The sequence below is a fragment of the Lepisma saccharinum genome, chromosome 14 (genome assembly GCF_977018435.1).
Source record: "Lepisma saccharinum chromosome 14, izLepSacc3.1, whole genome shotgun sequence".
NCBI lineage: Eukaryota > Metazoa > Arthropoda > Insecta > Zygentoma > Lepismatidae > Lepisma > Lepisma saccharinum.
The window spans coordinates 49,030,837-49,047,479 of record NC_139242.1 but is presented as its reverse complement, the minus strand read 5'-3'; positions in this window follow the sequence as shown (position 1 = coordinate 49,047,479).

Below are 16,643 nucleotides of genomic sequence, written 5' to 3'. Positions count from 1 at the left end.
TGCAAGTAGTCGTAAAACTTTGGAAATCGTACGTGTGGATTTTATGTGGTAGGTTCCGATTTGTAGCGACAGTGCAGTATTTTGATCATTATGATAATCGTTGAAGCATTATGTTACCCCTGGCTGCTTTATTTATTCCAGCGATTCTCAGACTTTTTGACGATGTATAGTCACCGGCAATAATAATCGGACACCTAAACGCAGGGCCATGGAATTAGGCGGGTGGCAGAAGTTCGCGCTGTTGCCACATCGGAGCACAGCGAATTTTAATAGAATGAAAGATCTCGTTGTAGAGATGGGACTCTAATTGCGGGACCTGTAACGAACTTTCAATCCACATGATCACCAGCTCTGTATCGAATGGGACTCGAAAGTGCCCCGGACAGAGGTCGATCTGACGCTCGAACTAGGCAACGCAGCCCGGTTGACGTTGCCACACAGTGCGCGGGAACCAGCGACATTTGTCCCGTTCTCGCTTTGCTTTTCCCATATGTGGCACCAGCGCAATTCTGCCCAGCCACCTACTTTCATGGCCGTGCGCTTACATCCTGGAATATGTATGTTGCCTAACCTTACGGTAACAAGTTCACTTTATAGCAAATTTTCAATGGCAACTTCTACCAACGCCTAGAATTAGGCAACACACATGACGCCTTGCAGGGAAGCGAATATTTCAGGATATAATATAGGTGTCCCATTTTTTTTGCCGGAGGCTGTACCTCTTATGTGACAGTAACGTACGCACAGCAAGTACTTATCATCAACTTTAAACAAATACGTCCGCCTATCTCTCCTCTGTTTTTCTTTCTTCATCTTTCAGAAGGGTCAGCAGAGAATTGAGTTCGGGTAGTTCTGCTTCGGTCTCCAGGATTCCTAACATTTTCTTCCATTTTCCTTCTTTATTTCTCTCTCTGTCTTTCCTACTCCCTTCTTCATTATTCCTTTAATACTGCTTTATCTTTCTTTCTCAGTCTCTTGTGGATATAGTTTATCTCCCTCCCTCCCTCTGTGTTTCTCTCTATCTGTGTGTGTGTGTTCCGCCCTCCCTCTTTTGCTGATATAGTTTCTCTCCATGTCACTGTCTAACTTCATACATCTCACTGTCTTTCTTCTTCCATCTCACTGTCTTGCTTCTTCCACCTCACTGTCTTCTTCTTCCACCTCACTGTCTTCTTCTTCCACCTCACTGTCTTACTTCTTCCATCTCACTGTCTTGCTTCTTCCACCTCACTGTCTTCTTCTTCCACCTCACTGTCTTCTTCTTCCACCTCACTGTCTTACTTCTTCCATCTCACTGTCTTACTTCTTCCATCTCACTGTCTTGCTTCTTCCACCTCACTGTCTTCTTCTTCCACCTCACTGTCTTCTTCTTCCACCTCACTGTCTTCTTCTTCCATCTCACTGTCTTGCTTCTTCCATCTCACTGTCTTGCTTCTTCCACCTCACTGTCTTGCTTCTTCCACCTCACTGTCTTCTTCTTCCACCTCACTGTCTTACTTCTTCCATCTCACTGTCTTGCTTCTTCCATCTCACTGTTTTACTTCATCCATCCTCCTTTCCTTGATTCTCAATTTTCGTTCTTTCATTCCCTGTCGTTCTCTCTTTCTTCTTCACCTTTCTCTTTCTTTATTCCTCTCCTAACTACATCGCCCACTTTCTTATCTTTCTTAGGATTGAAAATTCGACATCGGTATATGGTTTACTCTTCTCGGTACAGCAGTAACCAATTTTGTGGGAGATTTTAAATAAAGCTGTTTCAAAAAGAAATCTTTTAAGAGTAAAATATGATTGGTTTCTGTGATGATAGTTATATTCTCGACACACGCAACCTCTAATTAGCCACTAGGATAGTTTGCAAGTGCGCTCACATAGAGATAAAATCGCGCGGTCATCTTCCTTACTAATTGAAGAGGATGGCCAAAGAAATTAATGACCCTAATTAGATTAGATGAAATAGTTTGATGCGAAATAATATCTGACAGCTTCATTTATTTCCTACAGCAACAATTTTTTTCCTCAAAGTGTTTTCGCGTAGGTGAAAATAGCGTGGAAAGAAACGTAAATATTTTTTTTCAGCACCGAACTGTGCAAGATTGATACTAATTGTATACTTTAATGGGATATTGCATCTAGGTTGGGGGAATGTTAGGATAAGGAATATGAGGTACACAAGCCTTATTAAAGTTTGCAATGAAGTTACATTAACAAATAAAAAATATATATATTTGTGCTTGCCGGAACGAAGTTAAAGGTAGGGGAAGTGTGGGATTTGATTTGATTGTTGTTATTTAACGTCGATTTTTCTGCTACTCTTGTCGAATCACGACGATGAGGATGAGGGATGATATGATGGAATTGAAGAAGAGATACTCACAAAGGACACCATGGCCAGGTCGGAAATTCGAACCCGGGGTCGCTGGCGTCGTAGCGCATTGTGCTAACCACTCCGCAACGAAGATCGGCAAGAAGTGCTGGAGAAACTTTACAAACCAGAAAATGTCGCAACAAACGTTCACCATGTTGAGTAAGAAAGAAGCTCCTTTTCGTTGTGATTATGTTATCACTCTGTTGTGTTAATTTCATTATTAACCGTTTGAAAGAAATTCATGTTTCGAATCCGTTCCTGCCCGTTACTTCAATTGTTATTAATCACTATTTATTACTTCGTATCTGAGTCTTGTGTGTTGGATTTTAAATAATTTAATTCAAGTTTAAAAAATCAAAACCCCGCTTCGGTCCCTTCACATTATTGAGATATCGTAAATCTTACAATATTCTACAGTTGAAATTCAACCGTCTACCTGCTAATTTATATAAAGTTGGGATGCAACATTTTTTTCGTGAGCGAAGGGGCTTTTTTTTATTTCTAAGGCTAATCATGACTGGACCTACAGATAACAGTGGGATCCGAGCCACTGTGTGCCTCCACCGGGTATCGAACCTGGGACCCCTTGATTACATGGCGGCGACGTTAGCATTGAAGCTGTCACCTCTGTACTGTGACTAGAATGAGAATTAAACATGGCGACGGTAACCACTTGCAATATGAAAAAAATACATATTCAGACATGTTATACAGGGTGTCTCAAAAGTAATAGCGCAAACTGACACAGTTGAATGTACACGATAATAGAAGGAAAAAAGTCTCAGTAAACATGGGTCTGAAAACGAGCCGTTTTCGAGATAATTGCGAATGTGTGGTTACAAGCCGCCACTGACTTCATTGTTTGTAAACGTTGTCCTAGTTGGTAAAATGTACTCTTCCTTGCTGTAAGGTTCCATTTGCACTTCGCAGTACAGCACAACTGACGTGACTCCCACAGTACGATTAGACTGTGTACTGATTGTATCCATACAACGTCACCCCCCGGAAATGTTCTGTTTTGCAAACAAAGAGCAAACCTCGGAACGCGCAAGGAGTAAAGCACTGTGTTTACAAAATGCAATGAGTGACGGCTTCTAACCAAACATTCGCACACATCAGCATTTTACCAACTAGGACGACGTTTACAAACAATGAAGTCAGTGGCGGCTTTTAATCACACATTCGCTATCATCTCGAAAACGGCTGGTTTTCAGACCCATGTTTACTGAGACTTTTTGCTTCTATTATCGTTCACTTTGAACTGCGTGAGTTTGCGTCATTACTTATGAGACACCCTGTATATGTACAGTCTTTGGCAATAGAAATGGGGCACCTGTATCGTGAAATACTCGCTCCCCTGCAAGGCGTTGTGTGTGTTCCCTACCTTTACTGTCACTAAAAATTGGCTATTAAAATCCACTAATCGCCGTAGTTAGGCAACACACATAACGCCTTGCAGGGGAGCGAGTATTTCAGGATCCAGGTGCCTCATTTTTATTGCTGGTAACTGTACATACCTAGTATAATATTGAGACATACGTTAAGTTTCCAATTTAAATTTCATTCTTCTCTCGCCTATATTTAAATATGGTTATAAATTGCAGTTGTATGCACCACAAATACATATTTTAAAACCAATCATTGAAATTACATTAAAGTAAATATAAATAGTCCGTTAATACTTTAAAAAACGGTTATGGTTATTTTTACAGTAGTTGGATGCAAAGGAATTTTTCCAGTCAGATTTTTAATGTGGGTGCAATGAACATGAAATCACCCATAACAGGATTCGAACTTTTGTCTTCCTTGTAACTCTCCAAATAAAATATTAAAATCGTATATTCAGCAATAAATGTCAAGGAGAGTCACTGTAATTTAAAAAAAAAAACATCAAAGGGAAAACAGAAAGCAGAGTGCTCAACAACATACTCGCCTGACCTTCTATCCCCTCCTCCCGACTTTTACGAACTCTACCCAGCGAATTTCTACTTTACCACTGGAAAACCAGCTTGCTCTCTCATGACGTAACATCCTCCGCGAGACACCTGTACAAGATAGCCTTGGCTCTTTGTACGGAAAAATATGTATCAGTTTTCTTTTGTCTTTCTTTTTTTTTCTTTACCCTTCTCTCCCCCTACTGGAAAGTTCACACGGCTTGCAGGCGAAGTTTCCGTTCAAGATGCCCGCACATTCTGACAGCGTTTTGATCTATCGGCTACAAGTTTCCCCCGAGAAGCTGGTCTTCGGGGGCTGGTTCTGTCCCCGCCGGCGACGGGATCGTGTTTTTATTTATATCATCAGGATTATTTATCGGCTCTAGTGTGGTTGCACGCAACGGCCAGACGGATGTTGACGGATACGAGGGCCGTTCATTATTTTTCGCGTCGGCCGCAACTGTGTCACAACATGGTCCGATGTAGCCTACACTGCAGCTTTGTGAAGGAGATGCATTACACCTTGACACGTTGTAATCCTTTCACATAGGAATGCTTCTGTCTCAGTGTATCTGTCAGAGTTGAGACCATGCAACAGCCTCTGTGGTGGAGGGCTACTGTAACGCGCTTCGAAGCTGAAAACCCTAGGTTCGAATTCTAGATGAATCAAGGATTCGTCTAGTTGTCCCAATTTGGATAGAGAAGTAGAAATAGACGTAGCATATAAAATTCAGACATACAGGGTGTACCTAAAATCTGGAACCAATGGAAGAACATATGAACAGCACATATGCAAAGCGTTCTCAACATGTATGCCACCAGCATCAACATATTTTCTCAAACGTTTCAACATCTTTCCTTGAATTCTCCTCAAAGTGTGATGCAGCCGTTGCAGTGGTTATTTTTTCCCGGATGTCGCCCAGTTCCCGGATTTTCACAGTGTACACCTGCATCTACACAGCGAAGTCCATGGGATTGAGGTTAGGTGACCGTGGGGTCCACAGGGGTTTCAGACTTTATGACCACCCTGTAGATTATAAAAATGTTTTACAATTTGGGGTGGGGTGAAATGCAGGGTTGGGAACGGTAGCAAGGAACTCCCTCCCCCTCCCGCCTGTCCAGCCTGTCCCGCAAAGTTATGAAAAAAAATTAGAAAGAATTTTCCAGAAGTAAATTGGTTAATTTTTAGAAAAATCATAGGGTAAAAGAAGGGATGTTCGCCATACTGGGAATTTCGCCGTACTTGTGGTTTTTGTAATCGTAGATAAAAACTATAGGTTGGAAACACTCACTGATGCTTATAAAAAATCAAGTAACATGTGCCTTGTTTCCACTGAAATCTGCAGTGTGGTGAGCGAACTAGCAAGCAAGCAGTACAGTTTGGAATGCGCAGTTGCGTGCCGAATTTCAAGACTACGTTGGCAATTGTCATTTCGTGGCAGGAAGAATTATTTTTCTTACTTTTAATTATTGATATCGTAACCTCAAACCGTAAGAATGTCGTGAAAAGATTTGATTTGGAAAGCGTGCATCTACAAGTAAACATAAGTTGTTTTCTTTTGACTATGCATTTGCTGGTAAATTCGCCAGAGTAACACACAACGTTCCGATTTACAGCCAATAACCAATCCAAGTTCTGCTCCTTCTGGAGAACAGTGCCCATTGACAGAATTTCCAAATTAGTTTGTATTGTATCTTTTTAAGCAGTTTTGTATTGTCATTTGTAGGTCTTTTACACTTTGTTGTCTGCGTTATTGGCAACAACTTGGTATTTCATACACTTAAACTGACGATAAAATGATAAATAAGTTAAGATAAATAAATATGGCGAATTTCCCAGCATGTGGCGGGAATTTCGCCACTTTTTCTCATTTTAGTATTTTTATTATTACGTCATAAGTATAATTAACACAGTTTTATGTTCCTCATAACCACAACGACTACTTTTTGTATCGTATAAATTTTGTCCTCTTCCCCCCAATTCGTTTAGAAGAAAAAAAATGAAAAGCATTTTGGTGGCGAACTTTCCCTCCTTTACCCTATGCCTCATTAATGTGCATTTTTTTTACATTAAACAAAGTTTGGGTGGTGAAAAACATCTGCGTAGTCCAATTGTCTATACCCTGTACCAGCTAACTGTAGACCAGGCGAACGAGAACTAGTCTCTGCGCAAGTAGTGACAGTGAGAGAAACGTGATTGCGTAATGGGAGACTGAAGTTATCCGATTTTCCGGATTCGCTCTGCAGTATTGCAAACTTTTGAAAGCGACAATACCGTACTCACATGGCAAACGGGCCGTATTTTTGTCTCCAGGTCCGTACGCTTGGTTTAAGAATTTCTTAGGGAAATATTAGGGATAAAACTGCAAGAGCAAATTTTGATAAGCCGTGCATTTAGCGTATCGGACTAAGATCTGGACCGTACGTCGGTACATGCCATGAAATTTCCGTTCATGTACAGTCAGGACTGTGCGGTTGGCAACGCTGCGCTTTCACCACACGATTTCCCTCCTCCCCCTCTGACGCTATGCGCGGCCCTGCTCCACAGTTAGCTGGAACAGGGTTTAGTAAATATTATGAAATACAGAATATGAGCGGGGGGTGGGGGTGGCTGAGGAGGTCCTTATTCTTTGAAGTGCAAATGAAAATAATTGCAACAAATCTCTGAAGATCAAAGTCTTCTAAGTAAGTGACTTTTTACTTGGTGATAAGATATTTGGTACCGGTACAAAACGAAAACATTAAATCGAACCGAGGACCACTAACACCGGAGGTAAGAGCGCTATCGATCAAGTAAAACACGAGTCTAAAGCGTGTTGCGACATCCTCCACATGTGGACCTCAGAGCAGAAGATTTTTTACCCCAGAAAGCAACGCAAAAAGAGACACATGTCACCGGAAATGAATCCCTTCCGAGCCCACAAGGCTTGACTTTTCCCAATATATGTAGCAGGGCATGAAAAGCCATTTCGGCTCAAGATGAAGAAACAGAAAATTATTTTATTGCCGACCTTCTACGAACGCCAGCTTGTATCGTGACTCCGTTCCATTGCGGAGAATCTCGGCTTCCCAGAAGCCTCTCGGTATCTGGTTCATTACGGATCATGCAGATTTGTCTATCCACAGGCGCGGAACTTCTCGCTTTTTTTGCAGTGTTGCCAACGTTAGGGTTAGAAAAATCGATAATTTAATCCTAAAAACTTTGTCGTGCAACAGCTCGTTAAGGGGCCTCTGAGAGTGATTGGTCACCGTAAAGTGCTACGAAACCAGATGTCTCATGTTCGAACCCTTGGTCAAGGCATTATTGTGTTTCTTACGTCATCCTTTTCGTCATTCATCCTCATCGTCGCGATTTAGCCAGGACGTAGAAAAGCAACGAAATATAATCAAAGTAGAGAGAGCGCTTTGCAGGTCAAGTTCTGTAAGTAGCTTTTCATTGAATAACGTGTGGTAAGTTCCACCAAAGTTTTCCCCGTTAATGTATTTAAGTGCTACCGTCGCTGGTTTTCTCTCTTCACGGTATCACCCGGTTGCGTAACTTCGTTGGGGTCCCTCGTTCGACACTCGGTGAATAGTGATTCCGATCCAACTGTAGGTCCAGTTCAAATTAGCATTTCTGTACATAAAGTGGACTTAAAAGCTCAAACTCTGTCTGCCTATACCGGATTCCGCTTTCTAAAAAATTGTTCCCATGGTGCCTGTTCAACACCGAAGTTTCTAACTCATGCCAGTTGTCGAACCCAGGACTCTCCGCAAGGTATGGGTGCCTGCTCTTGTATTATCATATTCATAGACTTGAATCTCATGGGAAAAGACTGAAACTGCAATTGGCTGGAAATAAAATAATCAAGGAGATAAAGTATGAGGGTGGAAAGGTAACGGAGGAAGTTTTAGATGCTAGGAGAGCTCTATACTCTGTCCCAGCTAACTGTGAAGCAGGGCCACGCATAGCGGCAGAGGAGGAGGAGGGAAATCGAGTGGTGAAAGGGCAGCGTTGCCAACCCTACGTTTCTGAAAACTGTGCAGACCTTAGTCCGTACGCTAAATATACGGCTTATCAATAGCCTATTTGCAGTTGCTGTTTTATCCCTAATATTTCCCTAAGATATTCCTAAACCCAGCGTACGGACCTGGAGACAAAAATACGGCCCGTTCGTCAAGTGCGTACGGTATTGCCGATTTCGAAAAGTTGCAACACTGCAGAGCGAATCTGGGAAACCGTTTCTGTTCATTGGTGGAGCCGTCTCGCGTCACTACTTGCGCAGAGACGTGTTCTCGTTCGCCTGGTCTACAGATAGCTCGTACAGGGTATAGATGACTGATGATGACAGTATTGGAAAAACCTGACAATTCAAACCGTAACAGACTAAGGGTGACTGAAGAGTGCTTTTGGGAGGATGAAGAAAATGGGTTGACAACGTTACAAGAATGGATGATTTCAGAGGAAAGGATTCAAAAGAAGGGATTGTGACAGAAAAGGAGATACAATGAAAAGACCAAAATAAATATAGAAAACTGATGAGCAGGAAACGGATTTATATGTAAATACATATTTATGTATGAAGCTGAGGAGTTGGGTGATTTCTTACGAATAACTGACGAAGTCCGAAGCGACGTTGAAGAAACAAAAATTTTCTACCTTTCTTATCACCTTCAATTGCGTTAATTACAAGTTTTCTATCATCCGAACAATAATGCTTCTTTTTCTTCTTTTAAATTTCACACGTCCCAACTGTATGCTTTTGGTATTGTAAAACACTTGAAATTCCTGTTTATTTACAATTCATTTCATTTGATATGCTTTATTTTACTTCGCTTTTTGTGCAACTTTTGGCTAATTTGCGAAGATGGGGATGAGTGATGATATGATGAATAGACACTCACAAACATCCATGCCCAGGCCAGGATTCGAACCCGGGACCCCTGGCGTTGTAGCGCGATGTGCTAACCACTCCTTCACGGGACCGGCATTATATAGAATTGTTGATTGATTGATTGATTTGTTGTTTTAAGTACACTTTATGCACAGTAAGGCATAAAGCGCCAGAAGCAACAATTTTGTGGCATTCGTTTCTGATATCTCTTCAGGACAGTCACGTATTTAATTTAGCTCATTGTAGTGTCTTGTATTATTAAAGAGATATATTTTTACAATTTTAAGTCAATATTTAACTCCATATTTTGGTGAAAATAACTAAATATATTTACATATTTAGCATATTTTCACTACATATAAATCCGTTCCCTGCTGATGAGTATGATGATAATTAATTACAAGAGAGGAGGGATTAAAGGCAGCTGCTCTCGCGCACGCAGTCTTATAGCAAATAAATTTACCATGGATATTAAATCTGAATTATAATTTATGAAGGAGATTGTGGTTAATTTTATCGAAGGCTTTAGAAATGTCCAAATGTGTCACGTCAAGCTGGGAATTATACTTACTTATTAAAATTGAGGGGGCTATTTTAAGTCCACTTTATGCACAGAAGACTAACCGAGACTGGGTCTACAGTATGATTCGAACCACTGTGTGCCTCGAACAGGGGACCCCTTCATCATAAGGGGACGACGTTACCACCATGCCAATGGAAGGCCTTAAAGTAGCATTGGAAGCATAATCATGCGCACGTCTTAAATAAAATTTAGAAATTATGAACTTACATTGAACTTGCTCCACCAGTGATGTTAAATTTACTAGACTTAACGACTTTCACATTAGAGTTGGCAACTCTGGACGATGTGACCGGCTCTGTAGAAAGAGAACGACGTCGGTTACCGAACACGAAATACGCTCTGGCGTAACGTCATGGCGTGACTGTTTCTTCTTTTTCTCTTTCTTGCCGTTAATGATTCAATATTTTCAGGGGTTTCCCATTTCTTTTATCTTTCTTGGAGCCTCTGCGGTTTTTCTTGCCTTTTGTCCTTTTATCTGATTTCCACACCCCCCCCCCACTACCAAGTCTTGTCTTGTGGATCTCAGACTTTCAAAACGGAATTTTATCAGTTCTCCGACTTGATGAATTGCTTTTTCGTTACCTCCGAGGTCTGCTCGGTGTTTACGCACCACCCACTCCTGCGAGAACGCTCTGTTTGCAGAGACGAAAGCGCAAAATAGACACGATTTCCGCAACCGGCAACCAATCGGAGAGATGTCACGTGCCACGTTTAGGTACAATCACAGCCACCAGAATGGACCATATTAGCTAACACGTGTTTTTATCCTATCCACCAAATCAATTGGATTTTCCTTTGGAAAGGATAACTTTTATTATTGTGACAGCAGTTATGAAGCAAAATTGTGATGTGTATCCTGCACCAATCAAAAGATGAGATTTCGGAGAATACGTCTATACACAACAGATACCTTACATATAAGAATGTAAAGAATAAATGGAGTAGGAAATCGAGTAAAGCGAAAGCTCCTAACGACGTCCGATCCAGAATCGCAGGCAATGGACGCCGCCGCATAGCGACAGCGTGAGACTTGAGATCGGGTGAGCTTCGGACCGGCTTCGGTTGTGCTCGGAACTGGAATGTCCAGCTTTTGTATAAAAATGCATGATTTTCTTACTCGGGTTATTCTTTACATTATTCTCTGTAAGGTGTGTGTTATATATAGACGTATTCTCCGAAATATCTTATTTACATTGATGTACGATACGCATCACAATTTTGTTTCTTAACTGATGTCGCAATAATTAAAACTAACCCTTCCGATGGAAAATGCAATTGATTTGGATAGGAGAAAAACACGTTGGTGCGTTGTTTAGAGTCAAATTCTGGTTTATCGTCTGCTGTGTGGAACAGTTCTTTTCCACCACTGTTCATATCTATATTTCATTTCTAATTATTTTCTAATATCAGTCAATAATTCTATCATTTCTTCATATTCCTACGTTTTCCAGCATTTCTCTGATTTCGCAGCAACTTCTTGCCAGTATTGCTGTAAGATTCCCCCTCGCAAACCCTAAATCGCCACACATGGCCCATGACGGATTCGCCCCGAGTCTAGCCTCGCATCGCAGCCATCTTTACTTCTGAAATCCCTATGTCTTTACACTAAACGTTCTTACGAATATCTTAAATCTGGCAACTATCGGCTAACCCTAGCTCTCTCTTCTATTCATCTTTCCACTAATGGCCCAGAGGCAGCCACTGCTATTGTCAACTGTGTGTCTCACTCCAGCCATTATGGCGACACAAGTCATAAAACTCATTGTCTCACAATAACCCCTTTTATACGTCCCGATCATCTGGTCTGCATCCTCCTGTACTGGTTGCAAACTCCAAAGACGTGTCACTAGAATTATAGTAATATAATAATATGGTTGGATACTTTGCTTTGGTGTAGCGGGAATATATTGCCTGGAGTCATAGGAGGTTTGACATCACTGCAAACTGTCCTTTGCTGCTTGTAACTTTTCCCTCCAAATTTCCACCAATAGAATTCAAAAAGTCAGCTCAATTTCGGCATAACCATAACATTCTAAATTTTGTGAAAACAGTTTTGACTCGAGTGCGGTGGAGGACGAAGGTGTCGAGCACCATCGAGTTCCGTCGGTGACCACTAAGCAGTGCTAGTTCGGACTCATCAAAGAACACTACCGAATGTGAAATATTGTTTATATGTTGTGGACAGTGCTAAAATACCTAAGTGTGTGAGGTGACAAAAACAAGTTGACGTCCAAGTTGTTGTGCTTGTTTTCAGGACCGAATGTACAAGTTTATTGTGCGGACAGTGTTATGATATATATAAGAGTGTGAGCAAGGAACTAAGTGCAAAAATGGATCGGTTTGAGCAATGCAGAACCGGTGTTTTGATAAAGGACCACAGGACGCAACAATAGGAGCTTCACCACGGTAGTGTCGTCCAGGAACCCATGAAAAGGGTAAGAAAACGAAATTAAACAACAGTGCGCCAGCCCAGGTGATTCAGTAATCATCCCCTCTCGAAAATGTCAGTCAGAAAGAACTAGAACTTGTGTATCTAAAAACTTTCTTCTTTACTTATCTTAATCAACATTAAACTCAAGTAAAAATTGTTTCCGATCTTTTTTTGTTTAAGTAATTATCTTTACTTGCAATGAAAACCTTCAGTGGTGTCCCACCCCTACCGACTAGCTAGCTGGAGGCGGACTGTGGTGATTGTTTCATTGGTATTGGGTTGTATCTACCGAAGGATTAGTCCTTAATCCTGAAGGTGGCGGCACCCTAATATCCGTGCATCATTGGCAATGACCACTGTCCGCCGATGCAATGGAAGAGACCATTGCATCCAAGGATGTTGAATTGTACCATCGCATTGCACACCAGTGCAGTGTGAAGGATGGCTCCCACGGGGGCCACCCCTAAGACTACCAATAACCGCCACAGCATGGATTATCCCTCTGAGCAAACAACCGACCCCTTTAGAAGGGGTGGAGGGTTAGCACGCACACCCCCTTCCAAGAAGAAGCACTTGTCGGATAGCCCAGAGCATACAGTTTCGCAGCAGGAAAATCCCGGTCAGACCGCTGCATCCCAACCACACCTAACTCCCACCCCAAACCCCCCAGGAAGCCAAATAAGCACAATTGTATCAGACTCGTCAGAATACAACTTGGGAATGTACCAGAGGCTACATTTAGATATTACTACCGTGATATCGAAAGATAAGAATATTACGGCGGACAAAAATACGCTACTACTGGAAATCCTGGCCAAAATTAATCAAGTGCATACAGAAGCCATAGTAGAGTCCCGTTCTTTAAGAACGGCGTGCCGTATTTTGGAAACTAATAATAACCCCCAAACAGTAGCAACTCAACAAAAGCCAACATATGCGCAAACACTGTCCAATCCAGCACAGCAGGGAGAAAAAGCTGCTCAAATACAAAAAAATCACCAGCAAAGCAAAACATACCGTATTTATCACAGCGCAAGATAACCAAAAGGTTCGTGATATATGGGATAATTTCACTATGGCAATAAATCCAGTCCGTGAGAGGGTAAAAATCGAAGCTATGCGAACCACCCCAAAAACCCTTATTGTGGAGACCGCCACCAGAGAGGACCTTGAAAAAATAATGAATAATCAAAACCTCAAATCCAAGAAACTGAATGTGGAACTCCCTAAAAAACGCAACCCGCTGATGATCATTTATGAAATCCCAATCAAAAGAGAAGAGGAGAATATAACAGAGGAATTTTATGCACTGAATGGTATCGAGGAACACTTGAACATGTCTCTAGATGAATTCAAGACCAAATTCAAGTTTCGGTTTAAAACCGGGCCCAGGAACCGACCAGTCTCGCACAGAGTATACGAGGTGGATCCCGTAATTAGGAAACTTATCCTAAATATGAATAAGGTACATTTAGCCTATCTGTCCTTGTCAATGAAGGACTATTTAGTCGTCCCGGTTTGCCTCAAGTGCCTGGAATATGGACATGTCGCGAAGCACTGCAAAGGGGAGCAATACTGTATAATATGTGGAGCTGAGGGACACTCTAGAGAGGAATGCAGAAAGGAGAGGGTGGAAAAATTATGCATACCCTGCATGAGAAGGAAAAGAACGTGCAACGCCGATATCAATGAAGTTCTTTCAGCAGAGATTAATAGAAAAAAACAATTATGGAATTTAAACAAATAAGAAAGAGAAATAGGAACACCCCTAGCCGCCGACGCCGTAATGCGACAAGAGCGGCGGCATACGCAGTAAGGAAACAGGGTGAACTTCAGGAAATTCTAAAACACCGTTTCACAATAGATCTTCCTCTCCACCTCAATACCTTAATCTCCGGAGAACTACTTTATCCCCCCACCCCTCCCCGCAGGAACTTCTCTCTTCATTCCACACTAACGCCGTTACCTACTCAATATAACTGTCAAAAACCCATTCTTAGCACACCGATACCTCGCCTGAAACCATGTGCCTTCATTATTCCCCCTCAGTTATCCATATCCCCCCGCCATCGCCACTCTCACTTTCTCCCCCTGAATCAGTCCTACTCACACCACCGCACTCACACTCTGCACAATCCTCGCCAGTCTCCTGGTCTTTCTCACACACCCCATTCAGCCCCACCTCATACTTCTCTCATAGCTATGAAGACCTCCAGAATGACCCCTGCCCCAATCTATCGTCTCATTCTCCTTCCCTGATTGACCTAGTCGAACCTCCAAGTCGGTCAAATCTAAACCCGGAAGCTCCTCCCTTCCAAGTACAAACAAAATACTTAAATTTTACCGCACCAGTCATAATGAACCCACCCCGACCAGAATTCAAAGATACCCCAAAAACGAACATCAACCCAGCAACGATATACCGTAAATTCGAACTTGATCTACAACTTAGCCTGCTTGAAGAGAGGGATAATTTAATCAATGCGCTGCGTTTGCTGGTTAGATTAAAACATGATAACGGAAAATCCATTACATTCCCTTACCCGGAGGCGGTGGTCACGGAGGAGATTTTCATCTTAGCTAGAACAAACAACGTCGACTTGCTGTTGTTACAAGAACCTTACATTCTAAACGGAAAGGTGATACATGCACCGATGGACGCTATACTAGCCTATAACCAAAACCAGAATGCCAAAACTGCAATAGTAGCACTAAATAAAAACATAAATATGCTCAAAATAGAACAGTTATCTGATTCACATACAAACTGCGTAGAAATAGGATACAATAAACAAAATTTTACAATCATAAACACCTATTGTCAATATAGTCACAGCATCGACAAATATATAGACCACATCAGAAAAGCCTGCAGGGCCTATTCATACAACAAGATTCTGGTGACTCTAGACAGCAACTCTTCCTCACCCCTCTGGTTTGGCAGGGATATGGATTCCAATGGCGAAAAAATGATGAACCTTCTAGCTGAATTAAACTTAAATGTAGAAAATCAACCGGGTAACCCACCAACTTACCGGGGAAGAGCGGGGGCGAGCAGTAATATTGATCTAACTCTATCCAACAACCGCATGAGCCCTCTCATAGAGGGTTGGAAAGTCCTGGACATGGTAACAACCAGTGACCACAACGTCATTGAGTTTTATGTCAACCTGGAAGGTGCTCCAAAAACCCACACGATGAGACTACCTACCTACAACTGAGCAAAAACGGACAAGACTGCTCTGCTAAACAACATCGATCTGCCAGAATGCTCTAGATCTGCAAATAACGCAAATGATTTGGCAGAATTGCTCACGAAACAGCTTCAAGCAGCCATAGAGGCATCCACGCCTAGACACGATATGGACAGACCTCCTAAACCATGGTCAAACAAATTGACAAGGCTTAGGAACAACATGCGCAGATCTCGAAAACTATACCAAAAACCAAACATTCCTGACATAAGAGCAACTTATCTAGAAGACTATAGAAGATCAAAGTATAAATATGCAGAAGAGTTGAAAAGCTTCAAATTGAAAAGGTGGCATAATTTTGTAAATAGATATCTTAATAAGGATAAATGGAGTCTGCCGTATAAAATTATCACGAGCAAAACTAAACAGAGAGAGGTGACAACAACCTTAAAAAGATCTGATGGAACCCTAACCAATAACGCACGGGAAACCGCGGAACTGATGCTGCATGGACTCCTCCCAGATGATGAAGAACAAACGGACAACGAGGAAAATGCCGCGATAAGGAGGGAACGTGGACGCTATCCTAACAACACTCCCATAGCCCCATTCACATCTGAAGAAATCGTCCGAGAGCTGACATCAATGAAAAGTAACAAGGCGCCAGGCCCAGATGGCATACCAGCTGGAGTAATCAAGCAAACGCTTCCAAAAACACTACCTTTCATTACAGCCCTCTTCAACCAATGTATTATAGGAAAGGAATTCCCCAGGGCATGGAAGGAGGGACGCCTAGTAGTAATCAGGAAGGAAGGAAAAGAAGATGCTGCGAGCTTAAAATCGTACAGACCCATCTGCCTGCTAAATACTATGGGGAAGCTTTTTGAAAAACTTATAAACAAGCGTCTGCAGGAATTCCTCGCCATGGTAGGAAAAAATGACAACCAGTATGGCTTCACAAAGGGTCGTTCTACGGAGGACGCTATAAATAAGCTAAAACAGGTTGTGGAAAAATCAGAAACGAAGCTCGTCGTAATCGTTTTCGCGGACATTAGCGGGGCCTTCGACAATTTGTGGTGGCCCCACCTCTTCTACACCCTCAGGAAAATAAACTGCCCGGTTACACTCCTCAGATTGTTGGAAAATTACTTCAAAGACAGACGAGTTCACCTCGACTTAAATGGAGTAAAGGTATTAAAAATAACTACAAAGGGCTGTCCACAGGGCTCGGTATTGGGCCCGCATCTATGGAATGTAAACCT